The sequence below is a fragment of the Sturnira hondurensis genome, unplaced genomic scaffold (assembly GCF_014824575.4).
Source record: "Sturnira hondurensis isolate 20B ecotype Veracruz unplaced genomic scaffold, ASM1482457v3 Scaffold0006829, whole genome shotgun sequence".
Lineage (NCBI taxonomy): Eukaryota > Metazoa > Chordata > Mammalia > Chiroptera > Phyllostomidae > Sturnira > Sturnira hondurensis.
The window spans coordinates 1,545,350-1,560,949 of NW_028079460.1; the positions used below are offsets into that span (position 1 = coordinate 1,545,350).

The 15,600-nt window shown below is 44.2% G+C and overlaps 1 protein-coding gene across 2 annotated transcripts in view; it reads left to right on the forward strand.

Annotated features, from left to right (window-relative positions):
• Positions 1–3,329: 3,329 nt before the first annotated feature.
• The window catches only part of GATAD2B (GATA zinc finger domain containing 2B), a 107,151-nt gene continuing 94,880 nt past the window's right edge, over positions 3,330–15,600 (forward strand). For both annotated transcript variants that reach the window (XM_037050718.1, XM_037050720.1), the window contains exon 1: positions 3,330–3,544. The gene's annotated coding sequence lies outside the window, so the exon portion shown is untranslated. The remainder of the gene's footprint in view (positions 3,545–15,600) is intronic.

Genomic DNA, 15,600 nt, shown 5'->3' on the forward strand with positions numbered 1-15,600 from the left:
TAACAACCATTATTCCTTCCAAATTTAAGTTGGGGGTGGGGGTGCATCTTATAGTCCAAAAAATATGGTAGTTGACTGTTATGCCTCAGTTTTTCCTCGTCTGCAAATTGGGGAGGTTGTTTAAAGATTAATTATATACCAGGAGTGGAGGAAACAAAAAAAAAACCCAAACAAAACAATTATCTCCTGGAGGGCAGGCCACTTACAGTACAGGCTCCTTCTGCTAGGTGGGTGAGTTCTAGGAACCCATCTGTATCAGTGGACCAGTGGTGGTGGTATGAGAGGCTGTGTTTGGTTTCAATGAATTTTTCTGAAGACTCAACTTGTTTGCCCATTTCATAACATGTGATTTATGAGCGCGCCTGTCCATACAGTGCTGAGTGTTCCGCAGTTTTTAACCAAAAAACATCATGACTCTCCATACCCCACCCTCCCTATTCATCAGATCGTGCCCTGAGTGACATTTTCTTGTTTCCCTGGATGAAAAAAGTCCTCAAAGGGAAACGCTTTGCTGATGTGGAAGAGGCGAAACAAAAAATGGCAGAAGCACTAAAAGGCATCAAAATCGACAAGTTCAAAAACTGTTTTGAGCCCTGGCTGGCATAGCTCAGTGGGTTGAGCGCGGGCCTGCGAACCAGAGGATCGTGGTTCGATTCCCAGTCAGGGCACATGCCTGGGTTGCAGGCCAGTTCCCAGCAGGGGACGCCCGTGCAAGGGACAACCATACATTGATATTTCTCTCCCTCTCTCCCTCCCTTCCCCTCTAAAGATAAATAAATAAAATATTTTTTAAAAACTGTTTTGAGCAGTGGAAAAAACATCTAGATAGGTGTATTGCATCAAATGGGGAGTGCTTTGAAGGTGACTAAAATTTAAATATGTAAGAATAAATGCACAACTTTTTATAAATTCCAGGTTTTTTGAATCCCCTGTGTAATCCATATAAAATGCCAAGCACACTTAATAAATGTTATCTTCAAAAAGAAAACAAACAGCCCTGACTGGCCTGGCTCAATTGGTTGGACGTCATCCTGCAATGTGAAAGGTCACCAGTTCAATTCCCAGTCAGGACACATGCCTAGGTTGTTGGCCAAGTCCCTGTTTGAGGGTATGCAAGAGGCAACAGATTGATGTTTCTCTCTTTTTCTTTCCCCCTCTCTTTTCCTTTCTCTAAAAATAAAATCTTAGGTGGGGGAAAAACCTGAACAGACTGTATATCCACCACAATAGTGGTGTCACTTGTCTTCCTTGGAACTTGAGCACTCCATACTAAAACCCCCATCCATGGCCTCATTTTTTATTTTGTTAGAAGGCGTTCCTAAGGCCTCACTGGCATCTTCTTTGGGCTGGTATTTTTTACCAACATATTTCTTATGTCTCCTTACAGCTCTTTAAAAATGGCCCTTCAGACAGCAGAGAATGCATTGGACTGATCATGGGTAAAGCAGCAGGTTAGCAAAAGAGGACTGTACCTTGCATGAGGGCAATGATTATCTCATTTACTGTTATAGCCCTGGTACATAGAAGAATGCCTGATGATACAGTAGGTCCTCAATCATGTGTATTAAGTAACAGTCAATGAAAGCATTAGGGAGTTGGTAGAGAAATAATTTTCAGTTCAGTATAAGACAACCACTACCAGTAGAATATGAACAGATGCTACATTTTGAACTAAGAGGGTAAAATTGTTGGAGAAGTGAAAAAATCCCTTAACAGTTACAATTTATTATGTCTACCAAGTACTTACTATATCCTTGGCATTGTCCTGGGCATTTTAAATGGACTGTTTTATAATCCTCACAATTACTCTATTGTATAGCTATGTATTCTAATCAGTCATTCCCATTTTACAGACAAGGAAACTAAAACACAGAGTAGAGATTAAATAACTTGCACCTAAATCACACAACTGGTAAGAGGTAGAGCAAAGATCCAAATCCATGTACTTCAGAGACCGTGTTCTTTACCTGGACACTATACTTAAATGAAACAGATTTTTTGCACACTTAAAATAATAACTGGGGCATGCCTTTGTGTGTGTCTTCAGGGTCCTTCATTAGTTTAATTTCCACTGTGGAGCATGACATCTAAAGGATTTGAAAAACATGTAGTGCTTCTGGAATCAGTTGTTTCGGGGTTCAAACCACTGCTTAGCTACTAATTAGCTGTCTGACCTTTGGAAGTTACTTAACCTCTCTGAGCCTGTTTCTTGATCTACCTGAATTCAAACTTCAGGTCTGCCTCTTAGAGTGTGTAACTTTGGGCAAGTTATTACATGTTTACCTCTTCTTCATCTGTAAAATGTGAATAACAATAATTACTCCACAGTTATGACAAACAAGATAATCCATATAAAGCTATTGAAATAATAAATAATGTATATGTAGCACAGTGCCCCGCAGTCTCTTTCCCAAAACATTAGCTATTATAATTCTCTCAATACACTCTAATACGTGTTCTCTATCCGCAAGGTGCTCAAGACGTGCTAAGAAAGTTTAGGTGGGCCTAATAGCTTCCGGGAAGCAGAGAGGCTAGCAATAGGAATTTAGCCTTGAGTTGATGAGATGGAGTCGGGTGGGAGGGTGTTTCTTTCATTGTGAACCTAACCAGACTAGATCCAGGGAGGAGGTAGGAGGGCTTTGCACACCGTAATTTCTCAGCAATCTGGCTAGCTGCCTTTTTTCTTCTGTTGTGGTTTAGTCACGACAGGAACGTTGTGGGGTACGATGAAGACCTGGAAGCTCAAGGCCTTTGGTAAACGGAGACAAGCCACGCCCCAGACAGTAAGGCCCAAGCGCCTAAAGCTACTTCTATAGCGAAATTCCTGGATTTTACCAAGATGAAACACCACCTAACGCAGAACCCAGCACTGTTCTCCAGTTCCCATCTTTAGAATTGGAAGAATGAGAACTGGCCAAACGGGAAACCCGGTTTTGGGATACTGGGGTACGGCGGCTGCCTGGGGACCAAAACGTCTCCAAGGTAAAGTTGCAGCCTAAAGCGATTTTTTGACCCCCGACACTTAATGGGCTGTTGAAGACCCGGATGTGTCTGGGACTGGTCGAGGTACCCATTAACGCGCCCCCGCTAGACCATCCCCCTCCTCCGTTTAGGATTGGGTCTCAAGTACGCCAATCATCACTTCGCCAGCCACTCACTCTTCAAAGGTGGGGTGTAGTCCCGGCACCACCCCTCCTATTGGTATACGATAGAAGAATAGGGCGGGGAGGCCGGCTTAGGTCGCCCAATGGGCGTCGTGGCGTGTAGAGAAGGCGGAGCCGAAGCGCTTGGCAGCTGCCCAATCAGCGTCCTTGTTTGTGTGGTGCCGCCGCCGGTGCAGCCGCCGCCGCCGCCGCCGCTGCCCCCGTCTGTACCGCAGTGTCTGCTCCGCCCGCCCGCCCGGTCCGGCCCGCCCCCACCTCTCACCCCCACCCCTGGTCCCGTCATCGGGGTCCGGAACCCACTGTGCCATCGCCTCTTCCTTTTTCGACGCCTCCGCCGCCTGAGGAGGCGAGCTAGCCGGGAGTTACATCGCCACCGCCAGGTGAGAAGCTCTGGCCTAGGCCAGCCTGGCCGCCCGCCCGCCCGGGGGCGGTGAGAAGCGAGAAAGGGAGGGAGGCTGAGAAGAGGCGGTAGTGGCGGAGGTGGGGGAAGGGAAAGGTGGAGGGGCGGGGGAGGGGAAGCGCCCGCGAGCCGACGCCCGCCCGCGCGCCCCCGCCTTGCGTCCCCCTCCCCCAACCCGGCACCGCGCGCCCCCGCCTCGCGCTCCCACTTCACCTCATCCCCTCCCCCCGCTCCGTGCGCGCGCCCGGGTCTTTCACTTCGGCCTGGCGCGCCCCCAGCTCGTGTCCCTTCATTCCTTCTCCATTTACTCTTTTTCCCCTCCCTCGCGTCCCGTTTCCCCCGCCATCCCCGCTTTCACTCACTGCCTCATGCCCGCCATGCTCCCCTTCTTTCCTCTCTACGCGCCCCCCCTTTTAACTCTCCACCCCCAGTGGTGCCCTCGGGGTGCGGGGGCCGCTCTCTGCTTTCAGTATTGTGTTTGGCGTCGGTTGGAACAAATGGGGTATGCTAGGGGGTAAAGGAAGCACGAGATAATTATCTTTATTTAGGTAAGATCAGGAGCACAGAGCCCGACCCCTTTATTTCGTCGTCCACGGTTCCTTTGCTCTCCCTCAGGAGAAAAGAATTGCCTTAGTTTGTGTGGATACTTATCTTCCGCTGGGCTTCGGGGACACACCGGATCTGTATCACAGTTAAGTGCCAGAGGGTCTGTGGAACTAGAACTTACCTTTCCCTAACCACTCGGTACCTAGAGTACTTTTTGCGTCCCTGCTCTTAGACATCAAGCTAGCTACTACTTTGAGTTCAGAGGTTTGGGTGCCACTCGCTGGCCCGGGACCTTTCCCCTCTTATGAAGGTATGGTAACCTCTTTGGGCTCTTTTCGAGCATCAACTTGCCTCCAAACACGAGATGTTAGTTCATAAGGCTGGTACTGAGCTGGAGATGGAAGCATTGTGGAGGGTGGGTGGCTACTCTCAGCCTTTTCTTATACCGTTATCTGGAAAATCAGGTAGCCTCCCAATCACTTTTCTCATTTCTGATCAATGAGTATTTGAAGGCCTTTTGTGCCCGAGAGAGCTGGGAGATACTTAATAAATTTCAGCAAAGCAAAAGAGCCGACTGCAACAGAGATTTGGACTTGCAGCAGCTAGAGTAAAAGCAGATCTAAAAGATACATCTTGGAGAAGAGCTGATGCTTTTAAATTTTTGAAACTTTTTTTTCTAAAAAATTATTTTTTGAATAGACTGTGTGTACATGTGATGCGGAATGAAAAGAAATGTTGCCTTTCACCTCTGTCCTTCAGTCGGCCAGTCCCACTTTAAGTGTAGATGCCTTCTGATGGTTTCCTGGCAGCAACATGGTGTCTGTATGTTGTCTATATGTTGGAGACTCACACATTTGAGAGTTGAGTGGTAACTTCATTGCCTTTTCTTTGATACACTGACTCACTCTTCCTGGAAACCTTATAACCACTTGGATTCATATTTTTAGTGCTGAAACAGTCTTGATAAGAGTATTGTTCTAGAGTAGCATTTCTGTTGGTACTTGATTGGGAAGGAGGCTACTTCTGGAGCTGCTAAAGGTAGTATAAGGAGGGGGCTCAGTGTATTTTGAGGGGAAACTCACACCTGTTGGAAATGGTGCTGCTTTTTTTTGTGACTGATATCCAGTCCCCAACTGTCTTGGGATGGCTGGGTCAAGGATAGTCTTTTCTTGGGTTTCTTGAGCAAGTAGGTTGAATGAATGTGTTAATGAGAGTACTGATCTGGTGGTGCTGTCTTCCATTATTAGAGGAATGGAGTTTTTAGTCTAGTGGCAGTGATGGTCATCATGGTAAAGAGTGAGGATAAGTTATTAATCAGCAGGAATCAGAAGGCTGGACCTGTGTGCTGAGTGACCCAGGTCAGTGACCCAATTTGAGAAGAAGTGAAGCTTATGGACTTTTTTCCTACCTATTTCCTACTTGAAAACATTTTCTGTGAGGTGGGAGTGATTTGTAGCTGACAGCAGCATCCATCTTTATTTTATGACACTGTGGTTTGCTTTCCCTGTGTGATGTCTGTTAACTTCCTGTTTAGAGGCAGTCCAAATAGGGTCTGAATAGAGGCTGTATTCAAATACTTGTCTGGGAACAATGTTAAACCAGGTTCCCTGATCAGCCCTTCAGATCTAAGTTCTGGAAGTAACTTTCATTGCTGTGTTTAGCATAAGGCCTCAGGGAGGGAGTGATGAGAAATTTGTTCTGAACTTCATAGTTTTAAAGTATATTCAAAAGGCTGTGCGTTGCCCCCTTCCTTTTGGGGACAAATGTCTTCATCCACACCTTTTTCTGCCTGGGCCTGGCTTCAGGATTTGGTTAGAGAACAGCAATGTGGATGAAGGGTCACTGTGTCAATAATAGTATCCTAATCATACACTGGGACCTCCAGATTCATGCTAGTTATAAGCAGTATCTTGTGTGTAAACCAGTCCTCTTGTTTCAGTTTACTGATTTTTTTTCCTTCCTTGAATCTCACACCCACTAAACTGGAGGTTCATGTGTAGGGGAACAGCATCTGTGCTGTCCTGGTTTCTAGACTCTGGACCATATTGCATGTTAGCCCCACCACTGGGAGTCACGCTGACAAGCAGCCCCTCTGCACTCAGCTCAGAGTGCTCATGTTGTTTGGCTTATTAAGAAAACCAAACCAGCTTTGGTTAATTAAAACATGCTATAGAAATCATAAGGTTTGAACCATAACTTGGACTGAGGGACTTTCTTTTCCAGATCCTTTTGCAGTACTTAAAGCCTTGCCTCGTTACTTATCAGGGCACAATAGCTGGGCATTTTCTGAGGAAGTTTGAAGGAGGAGGGAAAAAAAAAAGACCCCCCCCACCCCGATTGATTGTAAATCTAGTCCTGGCGTAAAGCTGTCTACTTCTTGCTTAGAAGAAAATGCAACCTATCAGACAATGCCACACAAAGTTGCAGTTCCCCTGCATTGGCTAAGCCTGGGAAAAGATAACACAAGGAAGTTCAGTTTCTGTTGAAAAGCACTGGCTTTTGGGGAGGAAAGCTTCTGTTATCCATATTATTTGATTTATCCTTAATAATCCCTGTGATGCTTTTTCTGTAGGTTACTGGTTGGGGGTTTTGGTGGTTCCAGGGTCCATGAAGCTGAAAGCCTCCTATATTTGTGTAGTAATGCTGAAAGCCTCTGAAGAATAGATCTGATATGGAACACTCCCTCTTCATGTTTCATCTTTTTTAAAAAAAATATTTTATTTATTTATCTTTAGAGGGGAAGGAAAGGAGAGAGGAAGAGAAACTTCAATGTATGGTTGCTTCTCCTGCATCCCCTGCTGGGAACTGGCCCCTGCTGGGAACTGGCCTGCAACCCAGACATGTGCCCTGACTGGGAATCGAACCGTGATCGTCTGGTTCGCAGGCTTGCGCTCAATCCACTGAGCTACGCCAGCCAGGGCCATGTTTCATCTTTTACCTTCTCCCTTATGGATAAGTGAAATATTCCTCATTCAACTGGAAAGGACTGACCCAGGGCCATTAAGGGCTTAACCTGCTTCATATATATACTTCATAGATGGTCTCCCTCTCAAAGTCCTCTAATCTTTTCCCTTGTCTTAAGTTGCCATGAACTGGCAAGAACTATCAAGAGTTTTGGGTTGTAGTTCCAAAAACAACAGATGAATAAGAATATCTATTTTGTTACTTAAAAAAATATATTTTTTGCCCTGGCTGGTGTGGCTCAGTGGATTGAGTGCTGGCCTGTGAACCTAAAGGTCACTGGTTTGATTCCCAGTCAGGGCATAGGACTGTGTTGCAGGCCAGGTCCCCAGTTGCGTGTGTGTGAGAGGCAACCTATTGAGGTATCTCTTGCACATCAGTGTTTCTCTCCTTTTCTTCCTCCCTCCCTACCCCTCTGTCTGAAAATAAATAAATAAAATATTTAAAAAAATAAAAAAAGTAATTTTTTATAGAGAGAGGGGAAGGGAGGGAAAGAACCTTTGATGTGAGAGAAACATCGATCAGTTGCTTTCATACATGCCCCAACCGGGGACTGAAACCTCAACCAGGGTGTGAGCCCTAACCAGGAATTGAACTGGCAACCTTTCACTTTTGATGCCCTACCAACTGAATCACACCGGTCAGGGTTATTTTGTTACTTTTGAGGTATGAAGTGGTCAAATCCCAGACTTGAAAGAGTCATTAGTAATTGCAAAAACTTCTTTGACAACATAATTGTTATTAATACTAACCAGTGAACTATTAAGGGAAATGACAGTACTGCCTCAGCCATTCTCTTGTTGCTTTTCATATCTGGCTAGTATACATTTTAAAAATAATTCAGGTTACTGTTACTTGAACCTGAAATTCACGCTTTAAGCCTTCTGAACAAAGCTTTCTTGATCTTGTCTCATTTGGGGGGAAGGTGGGATTTGTAATCTCCTAAATATAGGTTGCAATGTTAGTAGTTTTTTAGATTAGGCATTAGGGTTAATAAATTCCCATTATGTTTGTGAGGAATTAGGAATGTTAATTGGAGAGCTTGTATATCTCTTACCTAAAAGGTATTTATAAATTTAGGTTTTTGAGAGTATTTTAATTTAGACGTTCCTGGGAGGGAGGTTGTAAGCTAGTGAATGGCAAATAGGAATAGTAGAACACAGGTGTAGAGTCTAGAAATTGTGGTTTAAATCCTAGCTGTTTTGCCACTTATCAGATATATGATTTTCGGAAAGGCTCATAATTTTTGAATTCTCCTTTCCCTCAGAGTAAAAACCAGTCCTTACAGTAACATATAAGGTCTTATGTAATACGCCTGCTCTCTCCACTCCTCTTTTTGATTACCTATTATCTTCTTTGCTCATTCCATTCCAGCCATAATAAACTGTTTCTTAAACACGGGGGTTGGCAAAAGTAGGTTTACACTTGGAGTATGTGAAACCGTTTATTCTTGTATTAGTTATTAATGTATTATTTGTTTGTATTACATCTGCAAACCTACTTTTGCCCATCCCTGTATGTCAGCCATATTCTTCATTTTAGGACCTTTACACTAGCTATTCCCTCCAGTGAAAAAGTGAGAAATAGTGATTTTTTTCACACAGAGATAATACAAATGAATAATTTTCTCACATCCTTCCAGTCTTTGCTTAAATGTCACCTCTTTTTAAGTATATGTTATTGATTATGCTATTACAGTTCCAGTTTGTTTCTCCCCTTTATGCCCCTCCTCCCTGCACTGCCCCACCCTCCACCATTTCCCTCCCTTTTTAGTTCATGTCCATGGGTTGTACGTACAAGTTCTTAGGCTTTTCCATTTTCTGTACTATTCTTAACCTCCCCGTCTACCTCCCCCTGTGCCTGCCATTTATGCTACTTATTCTCTGTACTTTTACCTGTTTTCTCCCCCTCCTCACTATAACTCTCCATGTGATCTCCATTTCTGTGATTCTGTTCCTGTTCTAGTTGTTTGCTTAGCTTTTGTTTTTGCTTTTTTTAGGTTCAGTTGTTGATAGTTGTGAGTTTGTTGTCATTTTACTGTTCACAGTTTTTGATCTTCTATTTCTTAGATAAGTCCCTTTAACATTTCATATAATAAAGGCTTAGTGATGATAAACTCCTTGAATTTGACCTTATCTGAGAAGCACTTTATCTGTCCTTCCATTCTAAGTGAAAGCTTTGCTGGATAGAGCAATCTTGGATATAGGTCTTTGGATTTCATGACTTGGAATACTTCTTTCCAGCCCCTTCTTGTCTGTAAGGTCTCTTTTGAGAAATCCGCTGACAGTCTGATGGGAACTCCTTTGTAGGTGACTGTCCCTTATCTCTTGCTGCTTCTAGAATTCTCTCCTTCATTTTAATCTTGGGTAATGTAATTATGATGTGCCTTGGTGTGTTCCTTCTTGGGTCCAACTTCTTTGGGACTCTCTGAGCTTCCTGGATTTCCTGGAAGTCTATTTCCTTTGCCAGACTGGGGAAGTTCTCCTGTATTATTTGTTCAAATTAATTTTCCACTCGTGGCTGTTTCTTTTCCCCTTCTGGTACCCTTATAATTTGGATGTTGGAACATTTAAAGATGTCCTGGAGGTTCCTAAGCCTCTCCTCATTTTTTTTGGAATTCTTGTTTCTTCATATTTTTCTGTTTGGTAATTTTTTTCTTCTTTCTAGTCCACTCCCTTGGTTTGAGTCCCAGTTTCCTTCCCATCACTATTGTTTCCCTATGCATTTCCCTTCATTTCACTTAGTTTAGCCTTCATGTGTTCCTCTAATTTGTGACTAAAATCAACCAGTTCTGTGAGCATCCTGATCACCAGTGTATTGAACTGTGCGTCTGATAGTTTGGCTATCTCTTGGTCGCTTAGAATGATTGACTCTGGGGCTTTGAGTTGTTCCTCTTGAGCCATAATGTTTTGGTCTGTTGGTGCCTGTTAAGTATGAGGGGCAGAGCCTTAGGTGTTCACCAGGGTGGGGCGGGGTCAGAGAGGGGCAATGGTGGTCTCCTCTGCTGCTTCCCCGCAAGCCGCTGGGGCCTGCATGGTCTGTCTCACTGATCGATTCCTCATCTGGTTTATCTGCACGCAAATGTGTGACCATGGTCAGCCAGCCTCCTTGCACCTTTACTCAGTCCACCTGTTGCCACTCCACGCCTGGGATCTGCCAGCTGCTGCCTGGGCGCCTGCGTCAGTCTGGCCGATTTTTCCTGTGCAACCCTGCTCCACCAGTCACTGGCTCTGCCCCTCTTACCGGTCTGGCTGAACGGTTCATTGTTGTTGGACTTCCGTACAGTTCATTTTTCTGTGTTTGGTTGCGTTTTTCTTACTAAAACTTTGTTGTCTTTAAACTTGATTGGGTGAGGAGGCACAGTATTTCCACCTATGCCTCCATCTTGGCCGGAAGTCCTGAGGGAGATCTCTTTATCTGTGAGAAAAAAACGTAATTCAGAGATGTTGTAATTTTGCTGGAACCTTACAGATTAATGGTGAATGCAATATTTCTTGAATAACTCTGACTCCAGAAGTTGTAATCTTACACTCCTAACATTTCTCAGAGAGTTGTTTTGCTTTGAAAAAAAAAAGCAACAAAAAAACCCCATGATAGTTCTCAGTGTCAGTAGGTCTTATGTTAAAAAAAATTACGTAATTAAATAGGGTTTAGAAAAATTCTGGGTTAAATTAAGATAGGTTTCTGTTTTTGCTTTTTTTAAAATCTTCACCTGAGGACATTTTTTCATTGCTGTTAGAGTGAGGGGAAGGGGAAGGTTGGGGGTGGAGGGGGGCAGAGAGAGAGAATGAGAACATCAGTTGGTTGCCTTCTTATGCATGTTTTCACTGAGGAATCGAATACTCAACCTTAATATCCATGGGACGATACTCCAACCAACTGAGCCTCACTGGCCAGGGCTATCTAGGGCATATTTTTTTTAAAATTTCATTTATTTATTTATTTTTAGAGGGGAAGGGAAGGAGAGAAGGAGAGAAATATCAATGTATGGTTGCCTCTCATGAGTCCCCTGCTGGGAACTGGCCTGCAACCCAGGCATGTGCCCTGAATGGGAATCAAACCACGATCGTGCGGTTCGCAGGCCCACCCTCAAGCCACACTGACCTACACCAGCCAGGGTTAGGGCAGGTTTTTTTCAAAGATTTTATTTATTTACTTATTTATGTATTTATGTATTTATTTATTTAGAGGAGAAGGGAAGGAGAAAGAGACAGAGAGAAACATCAATGTGTGGTTGTCTCTCACCTGCCCCCCACTGGGGACCCGGCCTCCAATCCAGGCATGTGACCTGACTGGGAGTTGAACCAGTGATCCTTTGGTTTGCAGTCCACGCTCAATCCACTGAGCTACACCAGCCAGGCTAAGGCAGATTTCTTTACTGCATGATTTCCCCATAGCCTTGCAGATCTAAATATACATTGTACATTGGGGATGATAAAAGGTTGCAGAGCTTCTCAAAATTATTTGACTGTGAAAGAGCATCTTAGAGTATTAGGGGTCTTACTGAATGCTTTGAGAATACTGAGCTTAACTATTGTGCTTCTCTGTAGTCCTCTGTGGGTTGAATTTTTTAAAGGGTTGCAACTCTGGAGTGAAGGAATTGACTGCTTTTGTGTGCTGGTTTTGCAGAGAACTAGTATGGTGACATTAGGCCAGATATTTTTTAGAAACTTCACTGAGACTTTGCTGCCTTTTCCCCCCATGAGTTTTCTAAGGCAGTGGCACAGCTTATCTAACTTGGCCCTACCTTCATTCAGTTCCCAGATGGATAATTGTAACTAAACTGTTAACCCCCACCTTCTTTCATCTAACCTGCTAGAAGCAGGAGAGTAAGGTTTCTACTTTTGTCAGTGAGCAGAAACCCTTTCTTTCTGTTAAGATGGCTGTATCACAGTAAGAAATCTGTAAAGCCCATGCTTCTTTTTTTTTTCTTAAGATTTTATTTATTTATCTTTAGAGGGGAAAGGAAGGAGAGAAGGAGAGAAATATCAATGTATGGTTGCCTCTTGTGAGTCCCCTGCTGGGAACTGGCCTGCAACCCAGGCATGTGCCCTGACTGGGAATCGAACCACAATCGTGTGGTTCACAGGACCGCGCTCAATCCACTGAGCTACACCAGCCAGGGCACCCATGATTCTTTATCTTTTGTGAGACATGCAGATAGACCTGGGGATTGGGGGAGAGAAGGTCAATACCTTTTATTTTTCAGTTTTTTTAAAGGTGATATGTTGGTATTGAAATTAAAACAAAACAAAACTTTGAGGTATTTGTTCTGTATCATTTAAAGGCATGAAGGTTACCTGAATGGCTTTCAACCCCAAATTCAACACTTTTATAGTTTGAGCTACCAGTTAAAAATATTGAAAATATTTCCTCAATAGGATACCATTTTTGGAGGGAGGGGCAGTTTTTTAATCACTCTTTGACATTTATATGACTAGATTGATGTATTGCTGTGGGAGATTGAAGCAATTGGTCATATGCATTGCTACTGCCTAGGACAGGTTAGCTAGAACACCCTATATTAAGTTCTATATTTTTAAAAAGATTTTATTTGTTTATTTTTTAGAAAGAGGGGAAGAGAAGGAGAAAGAGTTAGAGAAACATCAATGTGTGGTTGCCTCTCATGTGTCCCCCACTGAGAACTGGCATGCAACCCAGGCATGTGCCCTGACTGGGAATTGAACCAGCGACCCTTTGGTTTGCAGCCCATGCTCAATCCACAGAGCTACACCAGCCAGGGCTATTTATTTATTTTTAGACAGAGAGGAAGGGAGGAAGAAAGAGAGGGAGAGAAACATCAATGTGTGGTTGCTTCTCGCACACCCCCTACTGGGGAACCTGGCTTGCAATCCAGGCATGTGCCCTGATTGGGAATTGAACAGGCGACCCTTTGGTTCACAGGTGAGTGCTCTGAGCCACACTGGCCAGGGCTTAAGTTACATTTGGTGAGTAGAATGACAATCTTCCCATGTATTAGAGGTTAGCCTATAATAAGTATCCATGAATGAATTAGTGTTACTTTGATGCCATTTTTCTTTCATTTCATAATTCAGGTAGTAGAGGATGCTCACTTCCTTAGCTGAGTGCATTGTGAATTTGAACCTTTGGCTTTTTTAGAGTATTTTAAATCTAGATATTTTCCGCCAAATGAATGGAAATTAGAAAATGAATCTTTTTCTTTTTAATATATTTTATTGATTATGCCATTACAGTTGTCCCATTTCCCCCCTTCATTCCCCTCCACCCTGTATACCCCCTCTCCCACCATTTCCCCCCCTTTAGTTTATGTCCACGTGTCTCAAGTTCTTCAGATTATATATTTCCCATACTGTTCTTGCCCTCCCCCCTGTCTATTTTCTATCTACCATCTATGCTATTTATTCTCTGTACCTTCTCCCCTTTTCTCCTCCTCCTCCCACTCCCCTGTTGCTAACCCTTCAAGTTATCTTCATTTCTATGGTTCCGCTCCCGGTCTAGCTGTCCTCTTTACTTTTGTTTTAGGTGTGGTTGTTAATAACTGTGAGTTTGCTGTCCTTTCACTGTTCCTATTTTTTATCTTAGATAAGTCCCTTTAACATTTCATATAATAAGGGCTTGGTGATGATGAACTCCTTGAATTTGACCTTATCTGAGAAGCACTTTATCTGTCCTTCCATTCTAAGTGAAAGCTTTGCTAGATAGAGCAATCTTGGATGTAGGTCTTGGATTTCATGACTTGGAATACTTCTTTCCAGCCCCTTCTTGTCTGTAAGGTCTCTTTTGAGAAATCCGCTGACAGTCTGATGGGAAGTCCTTTGTACGTGACTGTCCCCTTATCTCTTGCTGCTTCTAGAATTCTCTCCTTCATTTTAATCTTGGGTAATGTAATTATGATGTGCCTTGGTGTGTTCCTTCTTGGGTCCAACTTCTTTGGGACTCTCTGAGCTTCCTGGATTTCCTGGAAGTCTATTTCCTTTGCCAGACTGGGGAAGTTCTCCTGTATTATTTGTTCAAATTAATTTTCCACTCGTGGCTGTTTCTTTTCCCCTTCTGGTACCCTTATAATTTGGATGTTGGAACATTTAAAGATGTCCTGGAGGTTCCTAAGCCTCTCCTCATTTGTTTGAATTCTTGTAACTTCACTTTTTCCTGTTTGGTCATTTTTTTCTTCCTTCTGGTCCATTCCATTGATTTGAATCCCAGTTTCCTTTCCATCACTATTGGTTTCCTGTGTATTTCCCTTCATTTCAATTAGTTTAGCCTTCATGTGTTCCTCTAATTTGTGACTAAAATCAACTAGTTCTGTGAGCATCCTGATTACCAGTGTCTTGAATTGTGCATCTGAGAGGTTCGCTATTTCCTGGTCACTTAGAGTTATCCGCTCAGGGGCTTTGAGTTCTTCTTGAGCCATATTTTGAACTGTTCATGCCTGTTACGTATGAAGAGCAGAGCCCTAGGTGTTCACCAGGGCCGGGTGACCCACTCGCTGGGTTGTGAAGCTGTATGTGGGGGCGGGGCCAAAGGAAATCAATGGCAGGCACTTTTTGCTTCCTCCTGCCGCCACCGAGGGCCTTGCGATTCGTCCCTCTGCTTGCGAATGTGTGACCGCGGTCAGCCATTGCTGGGTTCGTTGCTGGGGGCTGCGCGGTCCGTCTCACTGATTACTCCCGTTGTCTGGAGCCCTCACTGGGTCCGCTCGACGCTACCCCAAATGCCTGGGTGCCTGGGGTCAGGGGATCTTTCCTGCCCAACCCTGCTCCACTGCTGGCTCTGCCCTTCTTACCCTTCCAGTAGAATGGTTCGTTGTTGTTGGACTTCCGTATAGTTCAGTTTTCTGTTCTTTGGCTTCGTCTTTGTTCTCCTGCTCATTTTTTCTTCCTTCTGGTCCACTCCCTTGATTTGAGTCCCAGTTTCGTTTCCATCACTATTGGCTTCCTGGTCATTTCCCTTCATTTTAATTAGGTTAGCCTTCATTTGTTCATCTAATTTGTGACTGAAATCAACCAGTTCAGTGAGCATCCTGATCACCAGTATTTTGAACTGTGCATTTGATAGTTTGGCTATCTCTTGGTCACTTAGAATGATCGACTCTGGGGCTTTGAGTTGTTCTTCTTGAGCCGTGATGTTTTGGTCTGTTGGTGCCTGTTAAGTATGAGGGGCAGAGCCTTAGGTGTTCACCAGGGTGGGGCGACCCAGTTGCTGGGTTGTGAAGCTGTATGTGGGGGCGGGGTCAGAGAGGGGCAATGGGTTTTTTTCTTCTCTCTCTCTCGGATTTTGGTCCCCTCTGCTGCTTCCTGTGAGCAAACCGGGCCCCCCTGGTGCTGGCTCCTGGGTGTGTGGGCCTGTGCACACTCCAGGACCCTGTGGGTCTCTCCAACAAACTCTCTGTGAGCCTGGGAGCTTACCTCAGCCCCGAAAGTTTTTCCAATTGGTGCTTTTAGGCTTTAATTCCCCATTGCTGGGGCCCTAGCCTGCATGCTCTGCACAAGCACTGCTCACTCCTTCACCTGGTTTATGTGAGTGTGAATGTGTGACCATGGTCAGCCA